The sequence below is a fragment of the Leptosomus discolor genome, chromosome 1 (genome assembly GCF_034619465.1).
Source record: "Leptosomus discolor isolate bLepDis1 chromosome 1, bLepDis1.hap2, whole genome shotgun sequence".
NCBI lineage: Eukaryota > Metazoa > Chordata > Aves > Leptosomiformes > Leptosomidae > Leptosomus > Leptosomus discolor.
The window spans coordinates 181,647,195-181,655,151 of NC_141391.1; positions in this window are offsets into that span (position 1 = coordinate 181,647,195).

Below are 7,957 nucleotides of genomic sequence, written 5' to 3' on the forward strand. Positions count from 1 at the left end.
AAGACAAGCAAGAAAACCACACAGCATTTCCAGAGCCTTTCACTGTTGGCATCTGAATGTTATGGGGTGATTTTAAAAATTTTCTCTTTGCTGCTATGCAACCTGAATAACAACTCCTTGTATTCTCTGTAGTCTCTTAGGGTTGTATCTGAGACACCCAAACTCTGAAGGACACCGTAATTAATAATTAATCATTCATGAGATGGTGAAAACGAGAACAAAGAAAGAGATACCCAGAGAACAGGTGAAAGCCTCTATGTATGACAGTGTGTGGCTTAGGGGTGGAAAATGGGACTCACACAGGAAGAGAAGTGTCAGGGGCCAAGAAAACAGGACCCACAGTAACCAAGGAACTCAGGGAGGAGCTACTGTTCTCTGCAAAGAGGGGGGGAAAAGGCTCAGCTTTGCAGCAGTGGGAGCCTTGCTGTGACTGTGGAGACCACAGAAATGCCCCAGGAGGCGGAGAGAAAGTGAGGAAGACAGCAAGCATTGCTCTTAAAAAGCAAGCTCCATCAAAGCTGCTTCTTGCTCTCCATTTCCACACCTTTTCCTTCCTCCCTGCACCGGGCACAGCAGCCTCCAGCTCCACCAGCCCTGTGAGCTCCAGCAAATGCCCCGTTGGGGCAGCAGATCACCTGCGCTCCTTCAAACCCGGCTGGGAGGAACCCAGGGGACTCCAACCTGACTTTAGCAGGTAACTTCTTACAGGCAGCTTAACAACTACTTGTGAGCCTCTGTTCGCTTCGCAAGGTCCTTACAGTATCACAGTGCACCAGTCTTCTCATGCCTGCAGCCCCACCAACCTTGCCACGTAAACCCAACGCATACACCAATACATATGCTGTTGCACAGGCAACGTACAGTCAGGAAGAGTAATAAATATCAGTCCATCAAGGTCACGCTTTTGTCATGTATGCCCAGTCCATTGGCCAGGCTTTGGGGAAAGTAAAACTGTTCAGAACTGTACACCAAAGCCCGGCAGTATAGACTTTCATCTAAAACCATGAGAAATGCCTCATTGTTCAAATCCCAAATGATACAGCCAAACAGGGCCGTGCACTCCAGGGCTCCTACACTACATAATGCTACCTACCAGAAAACCACCAATGCGATATAAGAAACAGAGAATTTTCACTCCAGAGCACTCTCAGATTGAAAGAAAAATTGAGTGCTAGAAAAGAAAAACCACTTTTCACTGTACATCATTTCATTGGTATAAACTGAAATAATCCCGACTGCTTCTGCTTCAAACAACTTTGTGCAGAGAAGTCAGGCCAGGCAATGGCATTCTGCATCTGCACAGATTCACCAGGTTTTTACCCCAAATAATAGAGGTGAAAAGGTGAATAGCAGAGCAAGTCTGGACTGCTAAAGCAACGAACTCTTTCTTGAAAAGGAATCCAAAACAACGGCAAGAGCTCAGATACTACAAAGCATCCTTTTCAGAGGTATTTCATTACACCTGGCTTTCTTCCTGGGCTGAGGTCCAGAAATATCAGCGTTGCCTTATTTTTTTCAAGAAATAAGCTGTTTGAATAATGTGCACCTTGTGCACTGCATTGAAACAGATGATCATTCATCTCCTTGAATTTTTTTTTTCCATTCTGATCTTTCTTCCCTGAGTTATACGAAAGTTTTTTTTCCCAATTTTTAGTAGAAGCCTGAAAACAAACTTGTGAATTACAAACAAAAATCTCACAAAAGACAGAAAGATCTTTTTCTTGGTAGTTCTTTATTTGCTCTAACGATCCCACTTCACTTTATGGTGTGTACCAAGGAGTGTACAACAACCCAAAGATGACCACAGCGCCACCGTGAAATGATGAAAGAAAAGTCTGAAGCTCTGGGTGCTACTGATGCTCTGCTGGGCATCTTCCCCATCCCTGTGGGGAAGGGAGGACAGGGACACTCAAAGCAAATCCCCGCTCCCATAAAGACGTCACAGATCTTTTACAGCAAAATCTGCACCTGAATACTTTAAAATTACTCCTTTGATGTGCCCTTCGACTGCTTCCCTATCCCAGAAGGCATTTCTCATGCCTTTTAAATCTTATCCCCAAATTCAGCACCTCTGACTCCGCTCTTGTCTGAGGGCAATAATCTAGTGAGAACTGACTTCAGTCAACGCTCAAACAGGGTAATTTAAATAAATATAATATCTATGTCTTTGTGACTCAGAAACACAACAATTTAGCACCCTCTTTTTCAGCATTGGACCATCTGGAAGATGCTGTTGTGTTTTGCTTTTTAGAAGAGATAAAATGGAAGTCCCTATCACTTGTGGCCTCTGGAAAACACAGCTATTTGGGAACCTTTTGGCACTGTCACACCTTGCCAGGCAGATTAAAATCTTTGAAAGGGACTTGCAATTTTAACCTCAGTTGTAATCTCTGCTTCACAAGGGATACCATGGCGTTTTCAGGGAGGCTACCACGGTGGCCACAAATTCAGCTGTAGTCCTGATGTATCTGCTGCAGCTTTCAAGGCCCAGTTTAGTCACACTTCAGACGTTGAGCGCAGCACTGTGTCTGCTGGGGGACATCTTATTCTGTATTCACGTACACACAGAAGAGCCCATGACTATGGGTGCAGACTGACGTCTGGCCGCAGAGTGGATTTAGCAGCTCCGAGCTGCGAGGGCAGCCGGCCACCCGTTCCTTCACGCCTCGGAGCTGTCCTGACACAGCCGCTGCTTTCGTTGCCCTCAGCCAATTTTTCAGCCAGATCTGTTCATCAGTCTGGCTCGCTGGTGTGCCTGCAAACTGGGGAAGAACAGAGGTTCTTGCAGCAATCCTTGTGCGCTTTAGCTATTGTTTCCTTTCATCTCCACAGCACTTTACAGCTTTTAAATATTATATTCATGCTAGGTCATAAATGTTGAATGCTTCCTCTGCTACTTAAACAGCAATTTAAGAGAGCAGCTTGAAGTACTATGCCTCATAAAAATGGAGCTTGTCATGGTGGAGAAGGAACATTGTAAGCTGTAATTGTTCTGAGAAAACATTGCTGGAAGATACAAAATCCAACGTGACACTTGAAGTTCTTGCCATGGAGCGTTTGATCATAGAAGAAAAAATACGATTTTTAAGGTCTATTTTCACATCGATGCGCTACACATCCTGTCAGAACAAGTGGTGAAATAACTTAAATGATAAATAAAAAATATTTTATTTTCACAGCCAACATATTCCCATTCCAAGAGTAACTGTAAAAATAGAGCTACTGAAAGTGAGTGTAACTGTGAGAACACTGTATCATAACAGAAATTTTATGTCTCAGCAGAGGACAGTATGAGGTTATCACATCTTCTTAAGCCAAAACAAAACAATAGGAAAAATTGACCTTTCTGTCCCACCTTGGGTTTCAGTATCTCCTGTCAAACAAAGGCTCAGTGACGTAAATCAAAAGCAAACCACACACCTTAACATGTCACCCCACTAGGGACAGCACTAGATTGCCCTAAAAAGCGCAGCAGCACGGCAGCCGTGGGTGAGGAACCGCCAGAGAAGCGAGCACGCCTGTGAGGCTCCATGCCAAAACCACTCTCGAGGTCACCATGAAACCCAACAAGGTGGCTGAAAGCTTTTCAAACCAAGGGATGGCCTTTTCACCAGCACTAGACGATGTGTGTTCTCCTATCGCAAAGAACAGGGGCTAGCAGGCAAATGAAATCGCTGTGGGCTAGAGCACAGCGGCGGCAGTGAAGGGGCTGAAAAGCAGGAAAGTTGTTTTCTATGGGGGATAGGAAAATGCACGTTTACCTACTATGAATCAGAGACCAGAAAGCGAGTGAAGTGTATGTGGTGTTTACACGGGACGCGCGATTCTCCAAGACACAGCCTCCTCCTCCTGCCTGAAGGACCAGGGAGAGGACTGTAGGGGTTTGCCAGGGGTGAGAGCCCCCAAAACCCCTTGGGGGCAGCACCACCTACACCCCCACTAACATGTGCTACCTTCCCTTTGGGCAGAGATGCTGTGCTTCTACCTGGATCACACTGCACCCACGCTGCTGTTGCCCCACGCTATGCCATCACCCCACGCAATGCTTGTCACCTCACGCAACGCCATCACCCCACACTATGCTGTCACCCCATGGTATGCCATCACCTCATGCTACGCCATCACCTCATGCTACGCCATCACCTCACGCTACATCAACACACCACGCTACGCCATCACCCCACGCAATGCTTGTCACCTCATGCAATGCCATCACCCCACACTATGCCGTCACCCCACACTATGCTGTCACCCCATACTATGCCGTCACCCCACGCTACGTCAACACCCCACACTACGCCATCAACCCCACGCAATGTCATCACCCCATGCAACGCCATCACCCCACGCAATGCTTGTCACCTCATGCAACGCCATCACCCCACACTATGCTGTCACCCCACGCTATGCCCTCACCCCACACTATGCTGTCACCCCACACAACGCCATCACCCCACACGACTCCGCCACCCCAGCCACGCAGCACGAAGGGCACGGCTCACAGCACCCACTCGGCAGCCCTCACGCTCCAACGCTCCATCGTGTGGGAACACCCAGGCTCCCGTGAAGGCCAGGTGAGGGACACCTTTCCAGCGCCACTGGCGCGGGTCGGGAGACACCCGACGCAGCCCCCCCGCAAGCCGCACAACCCTCAGTTTTGTGAGATCCGGGGTCTCCCAGCTCTCCCGAACCCGCCGCCCCCCGCCCCCGCCGCCCGTTTCCCGCCAGAGGCCGCGGGCGGGCCCGCCGGGGCGCTCACCCGCGCAGCGCAGGCCCTGCGAGAGGACGAAGCGGCAGCAGAGGTCGCACCACGTTCCCGCCGCCCCCGGCCCGAAGCGGTGCGGCGGCTGCGGCGGCGGCGGCGCCTCGAAGATGGTGCGGACGTGGCGGGGCCGCGGAGGCGGCGGGCGGCGGCGGCCGCCGCCGTACGGGGAGACCAGGACGCCGGCGGCCGCGTCCGTCTGAGTGAACATCACCCGCGCCTCCCGGCCCCGCGGCGGCTTCCCCCGCCTGTCGCCCGGGGCCGCCGCCATGCGGGGTGCGGTGCGCCGGCCGCTGCCTGCCTCTCCCTCAGAGCGGCCGGCGGTTGGCGCCTCACGCACATGACACCCGCGGGCGAGGGGAACGGGGAGGCGGCGGCGGCGGGGGGGGGGTGTGCCGCACCGCGCCCGTGTCCTTCCTCGACCTGGCGGCCGCCGCTCGGCTCGGCTCGTGTCGGCTCAGCGCCGCGGCAGGGCGGGCCAGGGGCCGGGCAGCGCGGCGCGGCCGCCGCCGGCTCCCCTCAGCGTCGCTCTGCTGCCGCGGCGCGCCCCGGGTCCTCTCCCCGCGGGGAGAACAGCCGCAGCCCGGGGCTCTGACACTCTCCCGGTCTGCCGGCCCCGGTCCCTTGGGCCGCCGCCGCAGAAAGTACTCGATGTGACCAGCACTTTGACCTGCCGTTTTCAGGGCATTCGCTAATAACGCGTATTGCAAACGGAAGAGGTGAAGCAGGAGGTACGTTTTGCTACCGTAGATAAAACAACTAAGCCCTTATAATACACTGCTTGTGCCGACTCCGGGGTTTTTGTTTCCCAAGGTGAAGTTTCCACGGGAAGCGCTTCAGGGAGTCTCTTTGGCGGCAGGTGAGAGCTGTCGGCTGCGCCGGGAGCCCCGCGGCTCCCGCCGGCAGCCGCACCGCACGGCACCGCGCCGGGACGGGCACACAGCGAGGGGCGGCAGAGGAGGGGAGGGGAGGGGAGGGAGAAGCGGGCGCAGGGCGGACAGCGGCTCCGCCGGTGGCCCCCTGAGCGCAGCCTCCCCTTTTGGAGCACCCATGACAGAGTCTGTGAAACCTGCAGGTTCAGGAGGCCGTGCCAGGGAGCCGGGCGGTGTGCTTGGCTGTCAGGTCTCCCCGGCACTAGAAACCGCCTGTTTCGATGCAGCCTTGCACAGATTTTAAGTGGTATAAAGCGGGATGTAGCCCGGCTGTAACGCGCTTTCAGGATGTGGAGGTACAGGGTTTATGAACAACTCATCTGCACGTTCATGCAGAGGGTTCCAAGGAATGAAAGTGCAAAAAAACCAAAAGTGAAGTCTTTTCACCTGATTTCTTTAAAGACTGATCGTGAACCGCTCCTGTCTACTTAAATCCGAAGCCGCTTTAGGGCTGCCGGGGCCGTCACCCCGGGAGCAGCAGCGGGGCTGTGCCAGCGTCCTCTTCTGTCACCGTGGGCTGGCGAATGCGCCCGCCGAGGGCAGCCGCCGGCCGCGCAACGAGGGGCCGCGCAGCGCCCGCCCGGCACCGCGCAGCGCTACGCGCCCGGGCGCGCCGGCTCCCGCCGCTGCTGCCGGCACCGTGCGGCGTACGCCAGGGTGCCGGGGCGACCCTCCCGCTGGCACGGGGGGGAGCTGGCAAGAGCTGGCGGTGCCCTTCAGGAGATTCTGGTTAAGATGAGCTGCCCGAGCTACTTAAAGCAGCTGGTCCGGGAAATGTGTCCAGCGGCCGCGCAGCGGTGGCGCAGCTCCTGCGGTGATGGGAAGGCTGGGGAGCCCGGGGGGGGGGGGGGGGGTTGTGTCACAGGCTGCGTTCAGTGAGTTTTCAGGACCAAAATTTAGCCTCGAACGACGCCGGCAGCTACTGCTTGTGCTGTCAGCCTTCTACAGGAACCAAAGTTCTCCAAAAGATGTGCATCTACAAGCACAACTGCTGCTGGCCGGGCTTGTACCAGTGTCAAAATAGCAAACTCCACTGAGGGATACTACCCCTACTACATTTGGAGGGGATCAATGGAACGAATAACAAAAAAAGAAGCTGTTTAGAGCACAGAAAATGAAAAGATCGTGCAGCCTTGCCAATAGCGGAGTCAGCCACAACAGCTCCCACCAGTTAACCTGTTCTAAAACCTCTCTTTAAGCGATACTGCTCCGTTCCCAGAACAATCTGTTCTGGCACTTGACTCTCTCTACTATTAGGAAGATTTTTCTGGACTCGTAGTCTGGATTGTTCTTGCTTCATGCATTACAATTTACATTTATATCTCTAATTCTTTCACCACAGGCATGGTTGTGAACACCAATCATCTGTAACAGGCTTTAGATGAACGAGGAACTTTTGCTCCCTCCTTCTTCCAATCTTCTCTTCTTTCGGCCAACCAACTCCCATTTTTCCCAGTCCCCCCCAGCTGAGCTTTCCAGACCCTAGCCATTCTTTTTTTTTCTCCTCTAACTTACCTGCAGGTGGCCAATGTATTTTTTTTTACTATTTATAACCCAGTTCCGAAGTGCTTCTCATCAGGCTGGTCACAGGTAAACCAAGTTTTCCCCTGCACAGACCAGGGTGGGCATCCATCCCACTGACTTGCAGGTCCCTAGCTAGAATCCATCATGGGTTTAGCTAACCAAGTGTGGCTAGCCAAACCAATTACCCTGCCCTTCTGGGAAGGGATTTCACAGGAACAGCAGGCCATGCGACTACTTAGTAATAGTTCTAGGTTTAATTTTACCCAAACAAATTCATGCAACTGCAGTTTATTCCACATCTTCCCTCTCCTAGGCTCCAAGCTTGAAAAAAAATCCTAAAAGTAATCTTTTCCGTTCAGCCTTTTTAATCCTTGCCCTAGCATTACATCCAAAATTATTCCGCGGTTACCACTTCTACAGTGATTAACTACATTAGTACTGACTGAGCTCCACCAGTGGACTGTCTGACACCGAGCAGAGACTAGGAATTTTGTCACCATTACAGAGAACCAATATTGTCCAGAACCAACATCGGCAGAGTGGTTAAAAACCAAACAGGATTAGTGGCTCTACCATGTACCCTGTGCCAGTGATCTGTTGTACAGGACAAGTTTTCTGGACAGCTGGCTAACGCAAACTAAGCTCCAATTCACTACTTCAGGTTTCAGGCTTTGTATTGTACTTAGAAGGAAACAAAAATTCTAAGGTAATACTGACATTAACACAAAGTGAAATTATG